Genomic DNA, 20,685 nt, shown 5'->3' on the forward strand with positions numbered 1-20,685 from the left:
TCCAGATTTCATCCAATTTTTTTCAACATAGTCAATTTCTTGTAACTTGTTGAACACCATTCACCCAGTGCTTTGGTGTCCTCATTTCAAAGGAGGAACTCATTAAAACATTCTGATTATGCTTCCAAGTTTGAGCATGTCTCCAAGGAAAATGAAAAGATTAACATATTCTGCTTATCCCAAGTGCATTATTCCTACCCTTTGGTGGTAATAATTGTTTTTATGTTGACAGTCAGCCAGTATTCGGCTCAAATTCAGGATTTTCTTCAGACTGGACAGGAACTGTCTCATGTATCTACCTTCTAGGCAGACCACTGAGTTAGATAATAAAAGGATAGGAAAGTAGGACCACTTAAGCACACACCAGGATGAGTAAAGAAAGGTCTTCACATAGAGTCCCATGCATAGAAGAAAGGCAAGTTTGTTTTCCCACATAATATTGTAGTAGCATGACCTGTGCATAGGGAAGAATGACTACTCTCATTCTGTATAGCAGGGGCACATAAGTGATCTGAAAGAAGGTAAGATGCCTGCTGTATGTTATCAGGTAAAGAATACCTACACATGGGAATGGGTAATGATAGAATGCTTGAGGCGAGAGGGAAATGACAGAGGGAAATGGCAGATCTGCATTAATGGAGAGGATACCCATTTATAGAAAGGACGTGGGTAATGAAGTTACTCTTGCATGCAAACGAAGAGTGTATGTCTAAACACTTTTTAATTAAGTTTTATTAGTAACAGTAAGGCACTTCCAGAGCTCTACAATGGTATGTTCCATTCGACATTAGACGATTATTGTCAGTATATTGCATAACTTACACATTTCAATATTTCACCTGGATAAAAACTGGTGTCTGAGTCTCCATAGTGTCTGTCAATGGATCATCTTTAATGTGTATGCTCATATAGGAAGATACATCTGCTCTGGAACCTCCCCTTGATTCCCCTCCCCCCCCCACTCTTGTGTGTCCACTGCCACTTTAGGTCCTCCATGTGTTCCTGGGTCTAGTCTCATACTCTTTCCAGAGTTCTCCAATAAGCTCCACTCCTAGAATCCTATTTGTCCCTGCAGGGTATATTCCTTGTGTCAACTTCCAGTACTCACTGCTGACTAGAACCATATAATAGATCATAGAGGTAATCAATCAAGGGGATAGTATATCATTATTTGGAGTATTATCCACCTCCTCTATCTGACCCACCAAAGCGCTCCAGGCCTGAGCGCTCTCAATCAGCCCTTGCCCCCGTTTGACCTCACGGTCTCGCACCTCCTCCTCAGCTTTTGCCCGCTTTATTACCTCCCTCCTCCAACTCTCGATCTGGGGGCTCTTTAGTTGCTTCCAATTTCTAATTATCTCCTGTTTGGCTAACGGGAGTGCCAGGTCCTGGAACTGGTTAGACACCTTTTGCTTGGGCGTATGGGGATAATCACTAAGTAGACAGTATTTGTGATCATAGGGGACCTCTCATTCAATAACTTCTATTAGCGTATTGACCACTGAGTACCAGAAGTCCCCCAGCCAAGGGCAGGTCCACAACATATGAAAAAACTCCACTGTTTCTTCTCCACATCTCGGGCATTTGGCTTCCATAAAATTAAAATGGTGTTAAAGTCTCCTCAGTGTTAAGTGTGCCCTGTACATTATATATAAGTTAATGAGCTTGAACTGGGCATTTCTAGATGCCCTGGGGATCCATGTCAGTATTTTTTTCCCATGCCACCTCCGTTATCTCCATACCCAAGTCGTCCTCCCACTTCAATTTAAGGCACGTGAGCGATGGATGAAGAACTTCTCTTATCTTCCCATATAAAAAAGTTACAGCTTTATTTGTGCCTGCACTGCTAGTCAAATATTGACAAATATTGGATAAGGGAGGTTCTGTCTGTTCCATGTGCCAGAGTTTAGTGATTGCCTATGTAATCGCTCTATGGAGCAAAAAATGCCCCCGTTGTAAGTCATATCGGGTTCTAAACTCTTCAAAGGGTAGTAGTGCGTCAGCTGCAAAGAGTGTCACCATGGATGTTGCCTCCCATCTACCCAGGCCAGCAATTCCACCCCAATCTCCTCCATGCAGTAAAACTGATGAAAAGCATTGGGATATCCAGGAAGTAAGGCCGAGGTACATGTGCCCTACGAAGGTAGCCCAACCAACAGGAGTGTAACCATCCATATGGATGTAGTACTCTCTCCATTCGTGCGTGCCCTTTATACCAGATTTAGAATAGGGTCTCTTCCTTTGCGCACCCTAACTTATAAATGGTCCAACATAAATAACAGGTCCAAGTTATGTTCGATGGGCGGTGAGAATGAAGAGACTGCTACCCATGTTCTTTTTCAATGTCCTGCATATCGTAAACAGAGGGCACTCTGGATTATCCCTTTATGCAAACAAATGGGCTTTAGGAACTGTTTACCTGCTCTGAGAGTACTCAAGTCAGATTCATCTGTACAAATTATGTGCCCTTTGGCAACATTTTTTGAATCTATTTGGCACTTGAGACTCAGGATTTTAAAGAACAAAACTCAGTAGTAGACACTAGAAGTAGGCAGAGTATAGCTGTAATACATAAGTATATGGGCACCAGCTTATTGTATTTATTATCTAGTTATTATCTAGCTAAGGTTGTATGTTCTCTTTATATTTTATACTCATGGAAATTTTCTTAGCTACCTTTTTATTCTGTCTTAAATTTTCTTGATTTTAGCGTTCGATTCCAATGTTACCTATTTTATTTTCTGGATTGTTTTGTACTGTACTTTTATGGTATGTTTTTACCGAAATAAAGTGATGGTGATGATGATGAACACCATAAATTCCGCTGATAACGTCTTGGTTGGGGGGCCAAGCTGAAGAACCACTCCTGCCAACGTCTCTAGGTCTGGGGTAAAAGGTGTTGCCAGCCTATCCAGCTGCACCCTGCTGGCTATCCACCCGGTTAGCCATTATAGCTGGTCTGCAAGGTAATGGGCCTCAAAGTCTGGTATCGCCAGGCCTCCGCCGTTCGTTTGCCTCTGGAGATGCTCAAGAGCCAGGCGACGTCTACCCTCTCCCCTCAGAAACCCTATAATCAATTAATTCAGAGTCTTGAAGAAAGCTCAGGGTATCCATAAAGTAATACAGCAATCGTGGCATTACGATCATTTTCACTAGTGCTGCTCGCCCTGCAACTGTTAAAGGCAATGATCTCCAGAAATTCATTTTACTACTAAGATCCAGCAATGCTCGTCCTATATTGCCTTCCAATAGGTCAGTCCTGTTATGATAGACATGCACCCTCAGGTAAATCAAACAATGCGGCTCCCACTGTAGGCCCCTCAGATCTTGCGGGGCCTCTCGGCCCAGGGTCATGGGAAATGAACTAGATTTCCCCCAGTTAACTTGAAGGCCAGAATGATCCGAACCAATCTAGTAATTGTCGCGCCCCTCTCAATGCAGCATCTGCCTCTGCATCTGCTAGAAATATCTACGTATAAGGCCAAATAATGGGTATCATTCCCTAACCCCAGTCCTCTATAGGCATTACTTTCCCTGGCAAGGCTTCCCTAGGGCTCTATGGCCAGAGCATAAAGGAGAGGGGGCAAAGCGGACACTCCTGTCTAATGCCCTGTCCTTCGTGATAGTCACCTGGTATGGTGTTGCCTGTACGAACCTGCGCTCGTGATTCAGCATAAAATAAGCGCGTCCAGATTACAAAAATTTGCACTTCAGCCAAATGTGAGTAGTATTTCATATAAATAGGGCCATTCAAGACTATTGAAGGCTTTTTCGAAGTCTACCGCAAAGACCACTGCGTCTGCCCTATTATAGGAACTATATTCAAGGAACGAGAACATTCGGCGAATATTCATGACCGTGCATCGTCCAGGAATAAACCCCACCTGATCAGTATGGATCAACCTGGACAAATATGGTAAGAGGTGTGTTGCAAGTATTTTACTAAGGATTTTGTAGTCCACAGATAACATAAATAGGGGTCAATAAGTGGTTACCTTAGTGGGTGGCTTCCTAGGTTTCAGAAGGGGGACAATGATGGCCTCCTGCGCTAACAAAAGGAAGGGTCCCAACCGACCTGGCTGCTTCATACATGTCAACCAGTCGGGGGTCCCATGGTAGTCATAAACGCAGGATAAAATTCGACGGGTAGACCGTCCAAGCACGGCGTTTTATCCCGTGCCATACTATCTACGGCGGCCTTCACCTCTGACAATTCTATTGCATGCCCCAGGGCCTCAGCTTCTTTCTCCGAACCCGTCTGAAGGGTTGGTGTGTGATAAATACTCTTGGATGTCTGTAATAGTAGTGTGTGTTTACTTTTATACAGCTCTAAATAGTAGTTACAAAACTTCTGATTGATTGCAGCCTGACTATGGACCTGTTGGCCTGTGGATTTATCCAATTCCACTATCCTCGACCCCTTTTTGCCAGCCATGCCAGAAGTGAACCATGACCTATTCAACCATGGTCGTGCCCTCTGACGCTCAGGCCTCATTCAGTGGCGGGGGTCAGTAGCTCCGTCTGCTCTCAGACCCTGGCTCTCCAGGCACCCACCCGAGTCACCACGGTATGGATTTAGAATAAGATGTCATAATCCATGCAATTAAGGGCTTCGTCTGGTTATCTACAGTTTAATTTGTAGGCATCGTCTGTGTTGCCATGTCCATAGTTGTATCCGTTGTTCCGACGGGTCTCAGATTAAATAAGCTCGTCTGTGGTTCGTGGGGTGACCACCGGGAAAATCTCGCTGGCAGGTGTCGAAGGCACTGAGTCTCTGTCTGAATCCGTGCCATTGTCACACCCTTCCCTCAATAGAGATCCGGGGTCAGGTGATGATTCCCCCCACCCCCCAAAGGAAGCTACCACAGCTACAGCTGCCTGCTGACCTTTTTTCGCCTCCTGTGCCATTGGTGACCCAGATGGCGTTGCCTGATCTTTTCTTCGTGTGCGAGGGAGTGGCTTCCTTTTCCACGGACGAGGTTGTCTCCTCGTGCCCGGATTGGGCTATCCTTCCGCCCAGTCCCAGACCTCTTGGGGTGTACTGAAGAACTGTATTCCCTATGGGTGTTAGTAGTCGTGCACGGAATTGCATAGAATAGATGATTCCTGCTTCCCTCAGTTTCTTTTTCACGGTTGTAAAGGCCGCCCTTTGGCGTTGCACTTCCCTTGTGAAGTCAGGAAATATGGAGACTTTATTGTTGTCCACTGTTTGGTCACCACCCCTCCAAGCACATTGCAGTATATGGTCTCTGTCTTTAAAATGAAGCAGTCGTGCCACCACTGGTCTAGGAGGGGCCCCCGGCAGTCTTCACCAAGAAGGGACCCTATGTGCACGCTCAAAAGCAAAGAAAGGAGAGAGACCCTCCTGGGCCACCTCCTTCTTGATCCATTCCTCCAGGTATCGTGCCATATTAGTCCCCTCACTTTTCTCCGGTAGCCCCACTATTCTGATTTTATTGCGGCACTCTCCGTGTTCCGCTTCTTCTGCTCTGCTCTCACAGGTGTGCAGCCTAGATTCCATAGAGTCCATTTGTTCTCCTGCAGCCACCACTGTAGGTAGTGTTTCGGAAATTTCCCTTTTAGTCGCTATGACTCTCTGATAGGCGTCTATGGTCGTCGAGCAACAATCCCAGATCTATGCTAAGCGTATCGATCTTAACTTCCTTTGCTTCCCGTGACACTGCTGTAGCCTGTAAGACATCCTGAAGTGTGGGGCAGAGGGTGTTGTCAATCGAGGGATCATCAAAGGTTTGCTCTGGCTTCTGTCCTGCGGTCCCCAGGTGCTGGGATCCTCTTATTTCCTCATCTTTCTTTTTCATTGCTTTCCCCATGGTTTAGTTTTATGCAGCAGTCTTTGAATCTTATTACTTCTCTGGTTCTGGCGAATGTTGCATAAGGATCCACTTATTTGGGCACTACGGAGGACCTTTAACAGCCCCGCTTTCAGCAGCTTGTCTTGTCTGGCTATCCAGGCTCCAGGAGCCCTTGGGGGTAGGGCTCGCATGGGGTCCTGTGTGCTCACTCTGAGCTATGTTGCACTGCTAGAGAGTTCAACTGTCACCAGCCCCCAAGAGTGAGGCAATGGGTGTCAATTTAATGTAGTTGGGGGCACACAGTCTCAGGTCCTGGTGCGTGCTCGCAGGTCCTTTCAGTTCAGTGTTGATCTTCCCCCAGTAGTGCCCACTAGTTTCGGTGTGCTGGAAATTGTTTGTCTGATCACTCCGTTAGGCACAATAGAGGAACGTGCTGTGGTAGGGGTCTCTGTGCCCCTATGGTAGTCGCTAAGATATACTTCGCCCTCTGGAAATTATGCATGTTGGTCTGGGCCTTCTCTTTTCGGTCTCCACCCAACTAATATTTTATGCCTCCTCATAGTGTCATATAGGCACTGTTTTCTGGGCCCCTGGGGAACGAGTCTCGTACCAGTCACTTATTGGTTAATGCGCACCTCGGTGCCTCCTCCTATGGCAGGTCCCCGTGGGTCTTTGCCCCAAGGGTCTCCACCACTGAAGGGGTGTTCCTCCTGCGCTCTGATACATGGGGAGGCTGCCATCATCCAGCTCAAGTTGTGGGGACTGGCAGAGGGGCCTTCTTAGCTAATGGTGCCAATATTACCTCAGTCCACTGCCCCCTCCGCTTGTCCCTGGGAGTCTTTGCCCCAGTGCGGCACCGCCATCAATGCACTGAGTGGCTGCAGCCCAGATAGTTAGTCTTGCCAGTCGCTTGCAGTTCCCTCAGTGCGGCCGGCACAGCAGGGCCCCCCACCTCGTAGGGATAATGTCTGGGGTGCCTCGGGTAGGGGGGGTGGCTCCACGTACCTCTTCACCACTCTTGCACCCGGAGCCCTGTTGCTGCTGCGCTCACCCCCAGGGCCTTCATCCAAAGTCAGCGGCGTCCTAGCCCCTCGACTTCTCACCGGTGTTTGGGGTGGTGGGGCCACTGCCAACGGACCCCAAGGCGGTCGATGGTGTGCTCTCCGCCCAGGCTGCCCTCTCTCCTATCCGGCGCTGCACACGCCCTTCTGTAGCCTACAGTGTAGGCCCTGCCGTCATCTTGTTGCAGTGCCTCCTGCGGCGCAATCTTCGTCCGTATGCTTCCCACGGTCTTCGGGTCAGACCTCCTTCCCCGGAATTCTGTCCAGTCTCATGTGCTCGAGACCAGCTGGATCTCCCGATCTTGATTGCAGGATATGGGCCGGGAGGGCCCCGGCAGCCCGGAGCTCTAGAGTTCACCGCCTAGTCCATGTGCAGCCAAGCCACGCCCCCCGAAGAGTGTACCTTTAAGACCACATATTAGAGATTGAGTGGTTGACGAAACTGCACTTATGAAACAGAAAGCATTTATATGGCTAGTGGGAAGGCTTTCCCATGGTGAGGGAGAAGCACAGGCATGGTTATTGAACTCTTGTTATTGGGGAGTGAAGGCTGCCCATATTGAAAGAAAATACTTGAGCTTACGTGAAAAAAAGAGAAGGTCAAATGAGAAGATACCTTAGGCTAGGTGATGCACACATAGTGAGAGGTTATAGTAAACATGCTGTTGGAGATGGGAGATTCCTGCATGGGTAGTGGAAATAACGAAATCCCCACCGGATGTGACATGAAGATAGCGTGGTAGTCTCCTGTCTACAAGACCTCAGTGAATGATACCTGGATCAGGCAGATTGAGGAAAAAAATCCTAATCAGTTTCATCTGAAAGCAGACTGGATGCCTGCAGCAGGCATTTAAGACTGCAGGCAGCACCAAGATTTGAGTCAAACATGTATGTGGGTTCCATCTAGAAGACCAATCCCTCGATCTGTGGTGACATATCTCTCAAGCAAATATTACATGTCATGACACCAGGTTGAGATTTTGCACCATATAACTCTTTGAAAAGCTTTTTCCCGTTCCTGTTTATGTCTTTTGTAGGGCAGATTTGGCGGTAAGAAGTCGTAGCTCAAAACTGTTTGCCTGAAAGTCTTACCACTTTACCTGCCTTTGCAGGCAAAATAGAGGTAATAGTATAAAGCATCCTGGTAAGTCCATGAAACCAGATATGTAACCCATTTTGGTGTATGCACCAGAAGGACAGCAATAGTAGAGTGTAGTGTACTTGGTACCTACCTTCTATATTTCGTTTACAGCAGCTGAATTGTATTCTATCAAAATGCTGTTTAAATTGTTATGCTTAAAGGCAGTATTCCTCGCAGCAGTTTAATATTTTCACAAAATGCATATAAATCAAGTTGATGAAATGGAATATAGATCATTGTGAAACCATCTTACAAAGGAACTGTACAAACAACTATGGAAGTCAGAAAGTGCATGATCACTGTTTAATTTTTTTATTTAAACAATCTGTCTTAGCCAAAACGTTAACATTCTTCACCACAGTTTTAAGAGAGAGCGGTGCTGTATATTAAATCGTCAACATGTTTTGGACCGTAAGATAAATTTAAGTCCCCTTCATCAAGACAGAAAGGGTAGACGATATGCAGTTAAATATGTGTTAATTGTTTTCAAGGAATACTCAATTCAGCAAACTCTCTTATTTAGCAAAGCTTGCGCTTTACAATATATGAGTAAAATTAAAGCAAAATGCCTCCACTTTGAAGCTTGAACAAAGAACTTTCACTTTCTGGAACCAATTATCAATGGTCTTAATGAGAAGTGAATAAAATGAAGACACTTACCACGTCCACTGTAAAAAGTTCTTGCCACAAGCATTACTCTTTGGGTCAGTATGAGAAGTGAAGATGGGATTAAGCCCCCAGAATAAGTCAAGGTAGAGTAGGAAAGTTGTGAGATACTCAACGTTTCATGTCACAGATTATTTTTTTAAATATATTTTTTTGTATATTTTTTTTAATAGTTGAGTAAATAAATGTGATACAAAAACCAAAAAAACAAGAATCTGTAACAAAAATACATTATACAAATTCCTGTGAAACAATGGCATATAACAGCATCGTAACAACAACAATAAATTATAGCAGATATTTTCCACATCAATTAAACTCAACAAAACATCCTAAATCAATAAAATTATATAAATGCAAATATGTAATATATAAGCAAATCAAATCAAGAAAAGCAGACATTGGATTGACAATATGATATGGGTCAGCAAAGTCCTCTTCGTCTGCATGGGTCTTAACAGCAGGTTGCATATAGGGAATCCGCACCAGGCTTCTGGGCGATTTCTCATCAGCATAGTTAAATTTGGCGTTCACTTTCCTGAAACCTCTGGAAATTAGAAAGTGCAGAGGAATGTAGGGAGCAGTGTGGTGTAATAGTTAATTTTCTTCCTTGGGAGTTTTCTTTTTTGAGCTAAATGAATGAAGATCATTGCATCTCCTCCTCAGGAATTATCACAGTTTTTTGCTCTCCTCAGGTAAAATGTTGTAGAGCCTTTGAAAATGTTGCAGTATATCTGTGGAGCGTAAAGCATTATAATCCAGCCAAACGTTTTGTAGGAAAATGGCTCCCTGTTGCAGTTACCTCCCCACATTTTGCCTGGTACTGATGCTGACTTGACTGAGAACTGTGCTGGGACCCTGCTAACCAGGCCCCAGCACCAGTGTTCTTTCACTAAAAATGTACCATTGTTTCCAGAATTGGCACAACCCTGGCACACAGATAAGCCCCTTGTAAAAGGTACCAGTGGTACCAATGGCCCTGTGACCAGGGAAGGTCCCTAAGGGCTGCAGCATGTGTTGTGCCACCCTAGGGGATCCCTCACCTAACATATGCACACTGCCATTGCAGATTGTGTGTGTTTGTGGGGAGAAAAGGGCAAAGTCGACATGGCATCCCCCTCAGGATGCCATGCCCACAAAATACTTCCTGTGGCATAGGTAAGCCACCCCTCTAGCAGATCTTACAGCCCTAAGGCAGGGTGCACTATACCACAGGTGAGAGCATAGCTGCATGAGCAATATGCCCCTACAGGGTCTAAGTCTATTCTTAGACATTGTAGGTACAGTGTGGCCTTTTTAAGTATATGGTCTGGGAGTTTGTCAAAACGAACTCCACAGCTCCATAATAGCTACACTGAATACTGGGAAGTTTCGTATCAAACTTGTCAGAATAATAAACTCACACTGATGTCAGAGTTGGATTTTTTACAAAATGCACACAGAGGGCATCTTAGAAGATGCCCCCTATATTTCACCAAATCCTTCAGTTTAGGACTGACTGATCTGTGCCAGCCTGCCACTGAGACAAGTTTCTGCCCTAGTGGGGTGAGAGCCTTTGTGCTCTCTGAGGACAGAAACAAAGCCTGTACTGGGTGGAGGAGCTTCTCACCTCCCCCTGCAAGAACTGTAACACCTGGTGGTGAGCCTCAAAGGCACATGCCTTTCTTTCGGCACCCCAGGGCAACCCAGCTAGTGGAGATGCCTGCCCCTCCGGCCACTGCCCCCACTTTTGGCGGCAAGGCTGGAGGAGATAATGAGAAAAACAAGGAAGAGTCCCCCACCAGTCAGGACTGCCCCTAAGGTGCCCTGAGCTGAGGTGACCCCTGCCTTTAGAAATCCTCCATCTTGAGATTGGAGGATTCCCCCAATAGGATTAGAGATGTGCCCCCCTCCCCTCAGAGAGGAGGCACAAAGAGGGTGTAGCCACCCTCCAGGACAGTAGACATTGGCTACTGCCCTCCTGGCGTAAACACACCCCTAAATCTAGTATTTAGGGGCGACCCAGAACCCAGGAAAGCAGATTTCTGCAACCTACAACAAGGAGGACTGCTGACCTGAAATCCCTGCAGAGACGACTGAGATGACAACTGCTTTGGCCCCAGCCCTACCGGCCTGTCTCCAGGCTCAAAGAACCTACACAGCGACGCATCCGACAGGGACCAGCGACCTCTGAAGCCTCAGAAGACTGCCCTGAACCCAAAGGACCAAGAAACTCCTGTGAACAGCAGCACTGTTCTACAACAGCAACAACTTTGCAACTTTCTTGAAACTTTTAAAGAACTCACGCTTCCCGCCGGAAGCGTGAGGGTTCACACTCTGCACCCGACACCCCCGGCTCGAGATCCAGAGAACCAACACTACAGGGAGGACTCCCAGGCGACTGTGGCCTCGTGAGCAACCTGAGATGACCCCCTTGGATCCCCACAGCGACGCATGCAGAGAGAACCCAGAGGCTCCCCCTGGCCTCTACTGCCTGGAATAAAGAACCCGACGCCTGGACCAAGCACTGCACCCGCAGCCCCCAGGACAGAAGGAACCGAACTCCAGTGCAGGAGTGACCCTCAGGCGACCCTCTGCCTAGCCCATTCGGTGGCTTGCCCGAGAAGCCCCCGTGTGCCCTGCCTGCACCGCTAGAGTGACCCCCGGGTCCCTCCATTGATTCCTATTCAAAACCCGATGCCTGCTTTGCACACTGCACCCGGCAGGCCCTGTGCCGCTGAGGGTGTGTTTTGTGTGCCGACTTGTGCCCACCCCCCCCCCAGGACTCTACAAAACCCCCCCTGGTCTTCCCTCCGAAGATGCAGGTACTTACCTGTTGGCAGACTGGAACCGGAGCACCACTGATCTCCATAGGCACCTATGTGTTTTGGGCCCTCCTTTGACCTCTGCACCTGACCGGCCCTGTGTTGCTTGTGCAGTGAATTTGGGGTTACCTTGAACCCCCAACAGTGGGCTGCCTTTGCCCAGGAACTTGAACTTGTAAGTACCTTACTTACCTGAAAAACTAACCAATACTTACCTCCCCCAGGAACTGCTGATTTTTGCACTGTGTCCACCTTTAAAATAGCTTATTGCCATTTTAACTAAAACTATGTATGTTACTGCTCTAATTCAAAGTTCCTTCCTTACCTATGTGGAGCACCTGTATTTTATGTATTTACTTCAAATCTTGAATCTTGTGGTTCTAAAAATAAATTAAGAAAGGGTATGTTTCTATATAAAAACTATTGGCCTGGAGTTAAGTCTTTGAGTGTGTGTTCCTCATTTATTGCCTGTGTGTGTAAAACAAATGCTTAACACTACCCTCTGATAAGCCTACTGCTCGACCACACTACCACAAAATAGAGCATTAGAATTATCAAATTTTGTCACCATCTTACCTCAAAGGGGAACCCTTGGACTCTGTGCACACTATCTCTTACTTTGAGATAGTATATACAGAGCCAACTTCCTACACGTTTCAATTAACATTGAAGGGGACCTAGACATTTTGAGGAAAAGTGAAAAAAATTCCCTTTTGTATTACAGTAAGTTCAGTTTGTGAAATAGAAAAAATCTGTAAGTGAACAAGCCAAAAGATTTGTGGGACTTTGGCTGACGGGGGACATCTATTTTTCAAGAAATTTTAACCAGATTTGATTTACCTTTCAATTTTCTTATATATTCAGCTTTTAAAACTTACTGATGTTTAGAAAACCTAGGTGAAGACCTATTTTGGCAAGTACATTAACGAAATGGGTTTGCTTGCTGGAATTTCTTATGAAGTGGTGCGGGAAACTCCATTTGTTGCAGTAGCCTTGCATTCTTGCCCCACTCTGTCACCCCCCACCCCACCTCTTTTTTTAGCTTCTTGAACAACTTTAAGCCCCACACTGCAGTTTGTTCTGTGCCCTACCTTGCAGTTTGAAGTCTTTATGCATTGTACAAATCAAACCTTCATATACGAATACAATGTTGAAACAACATCAAACTGAGGAGATAGAGAGTGCTTCAAAGCTTTTACCGGGTTGCACAGAAGCAGAATCTTCCATATGGTTATTGGTTAAACCAAAAAACTTCTCATCTTCAGCCAGGCCACTTGGAAGAAATGGTGTATTGATAAATTAGTGGATTATGACCAATTATTAAAAATAAACTTCATGTTTCACAGTTTTTGCATTGTTTCGAATGACAAAACATTCTATGCAACCAAATTAGGCACCCAAAATACGTTACTCACACTAGGGTTTGTGTGCTTGACAACCTGTACGTAGCGTAAAGAACATGAACCTGCCTCGCAGATGATTTAATGGAAACACGCAAAAACATCGCCACTGTAATAAGTCTGCGGAAAAGAGTGTTGCTTAAAATCATTTCGACTTTTTGTGAGTGAATAAATCAGTTGTTACTGGATATTAGGGTTCTGAACTCAAAGCACGCAATCCATCTTCTAGTATAACATTGTACTTCGCCACCAGGTGAACCTGTGTGAGGTGGCAGATTACTCATTGGAGAAGATGATGTGGAGACCTAAGCCCAGCAACCAATCCAAGAAGCGTGCTTGACCTTCTTCTTACTTGTCAGGTATAGAGGAAAAGTATTTGAACGCTAAGTGGCACTTGCAAATTGAAAATATCGTATTTCTTAGCCTACATAGTTTGTCATGAGGATTCATTCAGAGGGCACCATATACTTTAATCTTCCTTTTCCCTTTTGGCAGTTAGTCTTGTTCAAAATGACTTTGTCGAGCTTCAAGTAAAGCACTTCAGTCTAAAGAAATAGATAATTTGTAAAATGACATTAAGCAATACATCTTTTACAAATGGAATCCCAAACTCTGGTTGATACTTCTAGCTGTGAGTTTTTTTTTTTTCCACTCTCACTCTTTTCCAGTAACAGTGTGTCTTTTGTTCCTTGTGCTTTCAGTTCAAGCATTGGTAGAACCAGAAGGTCTGATCTTTTCTCTTGTGCTGCATGCCTTTTGTACAGGAGTTGCTTTTGGTGTTGAAGGGGTGAGCAGTTGTGGATTTACTGACAGGAGTCTATTGTATGCGTCTTTCCACTACTGTTAGTGGATTTCTTACAGCGAAGTCTTGTTAAATATGTCCACAACTGTTTCTCATAATATGGTTAATGTTTTGCTCCATAAAGTATGCAACCTTGCCTTTGAATAATCCAGACAGCCGGAAGTTAAATCGAAGCAAGAGGCACTTGTAAAATCATATAGATGGATGCATTTACAATTCACAATTTTTCTGGTACAAACTGTACCTTTTCGGTGGGCTCAAGTAGTTTTTGATATAGCTAGCAGAAGATTGAGATTTCTGAACAACCTTTTTAAAAAAAATAAAAATAAAAATGTCAGTTTGCTGTCTTCGTTGAGAGAGTTCAGAGTAAAACAACAATGTCTTTGATACTTTCTGAAAAAACACTATCCTCGGGACCTCTAAGGACACTTTTCATAGTGGACATTTTCCTTACACAAAGTGCCTTAGGATTCATGGTACAATGAGTGAATGCATATATATTTAACTTTGTTTGAAAAGTTCTAGAAATCGCTAATAAGACTGAGTGTCTCAGAGTGCCCTACTCATTTGAAGCATACAAGTAGCCTTCCAACTTTGCCTTCTTCTTCATATGACCTCGCCATATATTCCTTTATAATTATGGCATCTGAATCTTTCTACCATGGTAGCATGTTATTCACCTTCTAGTTCCAGTTGTTTACGCTTGGCTGGGATGTTCACTATGTCCTTTTTCAACTCACAAATACATTTATTAGATGTGCGTAGCACCTATAAAGTCTGTCTTTAATTTCCCACTCTCTGCCCCTAGCAGTTCCTTCAAACAACAGTTTTTAAAAGCTTCTCACTTTATAGAATCTGCAGATGCTGTTGCTTGAATATTCATGGATGTTTGTAACTGAATATCTTCCAGTGATCTCCCTTTAAGTTTCCATGTTGGAATTGGAGCCCTCGACTCCCCTATCAGTAAACTTATTAAACGGGATTATAGAACCAGATACTGCGTGTGGGTTACCTAATGGTATACTCCTCCCTCCCCACCATTCTGTCCAGCCGTACATATGCATCATGCATTGTTGAGTGGAAGGAGCATTTGTTGTTCTCCCCATGTTTCAATCTCCATTAACCCCCAGTCATTCATCCATCTTGCAAAGCCCTGAGAGACTTTAATGGATTGTGAGCTCAGCATAGAAGGGACAGGCCTATTCAGTACTACAACTAACACACAATTAATGTTGCTTCCTATGATCAGTGGTCAGTGTGGGTATCTTGTCAAAACTAAAGACCGTTAATGAAAACTTGTATAAATACTACGAAACAGTATCTCAACATCATCCAGAGTCCCTCTAACCAGGGAATAACACCCTTCCTTACCTATTTTAATATCCTTGGCCACAAATTGTACGCCCAGTCTAAGAAATCTCAGAGTTTCTCTTGCATTGTATGAATACTTTGTGGTGTACACCAGCCCCCTTCATTTCCGATAAAGCCTTAACACCTCTTGTTTGGTGAGGTGTGTCGTCTGCAGAAAATCCACATGCATCCCTCTAGGCTTCAAATCTGTGCATATTTTATACCGTTTGGTGCTCCCTCACCACCAAAAAAAATCCTGCTTGCATTCTGGATGATAAGCATATTTTTTGGCATAGTCCTCTTATTCTGTCTTATCCAAATGCCTCTCACACCGCACCTGTATCAGGTGTGATACTCTTGACACACCTCACCAAGTATGTTGCTTCAATTAAAACTTCAGTCTTTAGAACCGTTTTTATTAACACTTCTCCAGCTATAAAAACTCATTCCTATCTTCTGTTCCCATTGGGCAAAGTAGCAACTGCCCTTCTCCCAAACCAATTAACTTGCAAAAACAATTATAACTTGTTCCTCCCATTTCTGAACAGAGGGTATTTGGGGGGAAAAAATGAGCTTGCAGCTCCAGTCCACAAGCAACGCACACCCTTGTTTTCAGCATTGAGCATCTAGGCTTGTTCAGTTAAATGCCTAAGAGGTCAAAGTTGTTAAATGCGAAAGGGGTAACATTTTTCATTATCCAACTTAAATACACCACATACAACCAGTCATCCTCACCTTTGTGTTCACATTGTTTATGGGTACCTCTTCTTGACTCCCAACTCACTATTATTTTGTTATGTAAGTCATCCTCCGTTCGAGACGTAAGATGGGGAGTTTTAGAGTGTTCATCTGAGGACACTCCGAGCTTGTGTTCGGGGGCTCAGTGTCCTGCCTAATCTTGAGTACCACCCTTTTTGTTTTCCCAAAGGCAGCTGCTTCTTGCACTGCCACTAGCCTTCCCTTTTCTGTGTATTATCTCCTTGGACACGTTAAGCGTCTGCATCTCCTTTTGTTCTTTAATTCAGGTTTCATTTCAAATTTCATGAATTGCTGGTCCACAGAGGTGGGCCAGACCCAAAACGCACTATTATGTTGGCCGTTCGCCTTCAAATGTAATCAGTCTCTGATGCTTTTCCTTGACAGACAAGTCCCTCTTCAAAACAAAACAATGGTTTGTAGCCTATCACAGACAGTTCATTGTAGAAAATAATATTCTCAGTTTCCGTGATACATGTACAAATGTTGCTTCAAACTTGTAGAAATGAGGTAACAAAATACATCATTGAGACAATATTTTTGTGGAAATGATTGCCGACATGACCCAGTGCATTTTGGGGCAAAACCCTTCATCAAGGGTAACTGTGAATGAAATGAGAAACATCAGAAGGTCAAATAAGGACAATATGTAGGGAAACAGCAGAAGTTAGAGAATGAGCATGAGTAGGTTGTGATGCATAAGAGTGAAAATTCCACAGAATGCACAGAAAAATCCCCTGTATTTTCAGAAAGTGCTGATGAGTAACTTGCATGTATCCAAAATAATAAGAGTTGTGTACAATGATAATGTATCAAAGCAAACTTCAGAAAGGTGGTAGCAGTGAATCCAGAATATGTTGCGTTGCGTAACCATGGTGAAAAAACTCATCACCTTCTGAAATATGCAAAGTTGCCACAATCAATTGTAATCTGTGATGTGCCCAAACATGCTCAAGATTGCTGGAAAGAACTACATGGAGCAGCATGCATCATGCTGTGAAAATATACAAATTAACACAAACGTAATGTCGGTGTATAACTTTAACCCTGCTAATGGATGTTTAATAAACTTCAAGTGCCGATGGACTTTCACAACATAAGCACAAGTTACCACGGCGTCAAGTGAAAATTAACCAAAGTTAGGAGCATGTGCTAAAGCCAATGTGGCATTGCCCTTGTGAAAACCATAATGTGCAGTAACTGAAAAGAACCAGTAGATGCTTCAGGTGTATTCGACAAACTCATACTCTTTAAATGATTTCATGCGGCTCCCTTTGTTTATCCGAGATCCATAATCAGCGGCTCTCGTTCTTGTCAATGAACTGCACACAATTAAAGTATGAACTGTTTAATGAGCAAAAACAAAATGGTGCTCAGTAAACAATAAGTTAAGCAAATGTAATGAACCAGCACTCACGGTGTATCTGAGGATGATTACCCGAGTTGGGAGTGCAACTCCTGCTCAACAGACGTGCCACCATTGCTAATAAATCCTTTTACCTTGTTTTTACAAGTGTGGAGCAACATCACGGCAACCTAGAATATTATGTTCGAGACGTGTGGCTGTAGATACACATAATTTGCATACTCCTCCCATTTAGTGTTGGGTCAGTGTGTGCACAAGTTGTTTTCCTTCAAAGAAGTCTTTCGAGTGATGTAGAGTGACTTCATCAGAGAACGCCCTGCTGATGAAAGGGATGCCTTTTTGTTTCTGCTCAAACTGCCACACCAAATATCCCCGACTTATCAACATCAGGTCAGCAACCTGTGTTTGTCTCTGGAACTCAAGAAGAAGGGCTGCGAAGCCTGCCACTCCTTTCGGTCTGAAAAGACTCGCCGAGACTGCCGGGCACATCAAAAAGAAATGAAACCGAGAGAGATTGAAGAGGCTCCTGACATCTTCGGTCGCCATAATGTCAAGGAAGTGGAACAATAACTCCCTGAGGCCTCTGCAGCAGAGGAAGAGGCGTTCTCCATTCAGAGCTCAATCTCAGAGTTAGAAATCGACCTCGTGATGCACAAAGTTTCGCTGGCTCAATGTACTGTGAGTAAAATCTTGAGTTCCCATTGAACACAAGGCTCTTTGGCCACCAATGCCAGTAGACATTGGTCGCACCGAAAGATCGAATCAGATACCCCACCCTTGGGCTCTGTGCCGTAACATCAGCCAAAGTCCTCAAAGTTGACTACTTTATTGCCAAAACACTAATCCATTTTGGCTTGGAAGACTTCAAAAGTTGCAAAAGGCAAATCCATATACAATTTCAAACAGGGCTCATTCTGACCAAGCCTTTATTTACTACTCCACCATCATCCAAGTGCCAACTTTTCTTTGGCGAAGCCATTGATCTGCCGATGCCACCAGCCCTCCTCCTCCTCCTCCTCTTCCTCTTCCTTCTCTTCCTCCTTTCTTTCTTTCTTTCTTTTTCTTTCTTTCTTTTTCTCTTTCTTTCTTCTCCTTTCTTTCTTCTCCTTCCTTCCTTCTTTCTTTCTTCTTTTTTTCTTTCCTCCTTCTTTTTTCTTTCCTCCTTCTTTCTTTCCTCCTTCCTTCTTTCTTTGCTTCTTTCTTTCTTTCCTCCTTGTTTTTTTCTTTCCTCTTTCTTTCTTTCTTTGCTTCTTTCTTTCTTTCCTCCTTTTTTTCTTTCCTCTTTCTTTCTTTCTTTCCTCTTTCTTTCTTTCTTCTCTTCCTCCTTCTTTCTTCTCGTCCTCCTTTCTGCTTTCTTTCTTTCTTTCTTTCTTTTTCCTTCTTTCTGTCTTTCTTCTCCTTTCTTTCTCTTTCTTTCTTTCTCTTTCTTTCTTTCTTTCTTTCTTTCTTCTTCCTTCTTTCTTCTTTCTTCTTCCTTCTTTCTTCTTCCCCTTCTTTCTTTCTTCTCCTTTCTTCTCCCCTCCTTTCTTTCTTTCTTTCCTCCTTTCTTTCCTCCTTTGTTTCCTCCTTTCTATCTCTTTCTTTCCTCCTTTCTATCTCTTTCTTTCTCTTTCTTTCCTTCTTTCTTCTCTTTCTTTCTTTATTTCTTTCTTTCTTCTCCTTCCTTCTTTCTTCTCCTTCCTTCTTACTTCTCCCCTCCTTCTTTCTTCTCCTTCCTTCTTTCTTCTCCCCTCCTTCTTTCTTCTCCCCTCCTTTCTCCCCTCCTTTCTTTCCTCCTTTCTATCTCTTTCTTTCCTTCTTTCTTTCCTTCTTTCTATCTCTTTCTTTCCTTCTTTCCTTCCTTCTTTCCTTCCTTCTTTCTTCTCTTTCTTTCTTTCTTTCTTTCTTTCTTTCTTTCTTTCTTTCTTTCTTTCTTTCTTTCTTTCTTTCTTTCTTTCTTTCTTTCTTTCTTTCTTAGTGATCCCCTAAATATTACACCTCAAGGGCCCCCATACTCATTATAGGTGGACAGGGGATGATGCATAATGGCACCACACCACCACCACCTCCTGCTCCTTGGATGGCATATGACATTGACCCACAAGGGAACAATGATCCTGACTTATACCCTGCTAGGCCTTCTCCTCCTGATGATTCCACCTCGTATCAGGAGCTTATTGACAGGGCTGTATCATACCAAGATGTCCAGATACATAAAGAGCCTCTACAAGAGGGTTTCCTTTTCAAGGCTCAATACAAAGCAAACCAATATCTCCTTATGCTTGAAGGTATGCTATGGCATATAGAAGACCTTTTCAAAGATCCTGTGTGAGCTAGGATCATCACTCCCAGAGTCAACAAAAAAGTACAAAGCCTCTCCATCTGACCCTATTTACATTAGAGGACAAATTCCACCGGACTTGGTAGCCATTACCAATGCTTGTAAGAGGGCTAATTCTAAGGCTGCCTGTGATTTTCCACCTCCTGACAAGGAGAGCAAACTAATTGATGTCTCTGGAAAGAGGGTAGCAGTGCAGTCCGCCATTCATTGGCGTATTGCTAATTCTCTGGGGTTGCTGGCACAATATGACTGTACCCACTGGGATGAAATGGAGGAACTTCTCCAGTACTTCCCAGACGACCACAGAAAGAGAGGGCAACAGCTTGTCTCAGAGGGCAAGCTGATTTCCAACACCTCTACCCATTGTGCGATGGATGCAGCAGATACCGCTGCAAGGGGAATCAATAAGAGCATCTTATTGCAGTGCCATATTTCGCTCTGCATATCTGGGTTTAAGCCAGAAGTTCAACAAAGTCTATTTAAATTCCCTTTCGACAAGGAACATCTTTTCGGTCTCCAGGTTGACTTGGCTGTAGAAAAAAATTAAAGGATATAGAAACTGACAAATCTGAGTGCACTTCAGACACCTAGTCCTTGTGGCTTGGTTCGCCCTGTCATCTACCAAGTGGGTTTGAAAACCACATCCTCAGAAGCCTCTACCTCGGATCAACGTGGCCAGGGTCACCACTCTTCTCCCTGAGGTTACTATAGAGGCAACAATGCCAAGGGTAGAGGCAGATGTGCTTCCCCATGTGGAGCTCTATCCACTGCAAAAAGTGACCTCAACCCCCCCTGCCTTACCCCCCAACACTTTACACCCGTCAGGGAACGATTACAGGATTTTCTACCCTCATGGCAATCAATAACCTCCAACCAGTGTGTGTTGGACATTATCCAACATAGTTATTGTCTGGAGCTCATTACCACACCTCCAAACATTCCACCACACACTCACAGGCTCGCTCTGGAACACAGACACTGCTAAAACAGGAAGTTCAGGCCCTCCTGCCCAAAGGATCTATAGAACACTTCCTTCTACAACGTCAGGGGTCAAGAGTATACTCCCTGTACTTCCTGATCCCTAAAAAGGACACAATTTTAAGGCCAATTTTTAGATCTACGGCCCTGAAATCATTTCATCCTGTCAGAGCATTTCCATATGGTCAATCTCCAAGACTTGATCCCACTTCTCCAGCAAGGTGACTT

General features: G+C 44.2%; 1 protein-coding gene across 6 annotated transcripts in view; it reads left to right on the forward strand.

Annotated features, from left to right (window-relative positions):
- The window catches only part of TUT4 (terminal uridylyl transferase 4), a 1,006,035-nt gene that overhangs the window by 40,190 nt on the left and 945,160 nt on the right, over positions 1–20,685 (forward strand). For 5 of the 6 annotated variants that reach the window (XM_069232665.1, XM_069232664.1, XM_069232661.1 and 2 more), the window contains exon 2: positions 13,139–13,244. The exons of the other annotated variant lie outside the window; for it this stretch is intronic. The gene's annotated coding sequence lies outside the window, so the exon portion shown is untranslated. The remainder of the gene's footprint in view (positions 1–13,138; positions 13,245–20,685) is intronic. 6 annotated transcript variants of the gene reach the window in all.

Source organism: Pleurodeles waltl, chromosome 4_2, assembly GCF_031143425.1.
Source record: "Pleurodeles waltl isolate 20211129_DDA chromosome 4_2, aPleWal1.hap1.20221129, whole genome shotgun sequence".
Lineage (NCBI taxonomy): Eukaryota > Metazoa > Chordata > Amphibia > Caudata > Salamandridae > Pleurodeles > Pleurodeles waltl.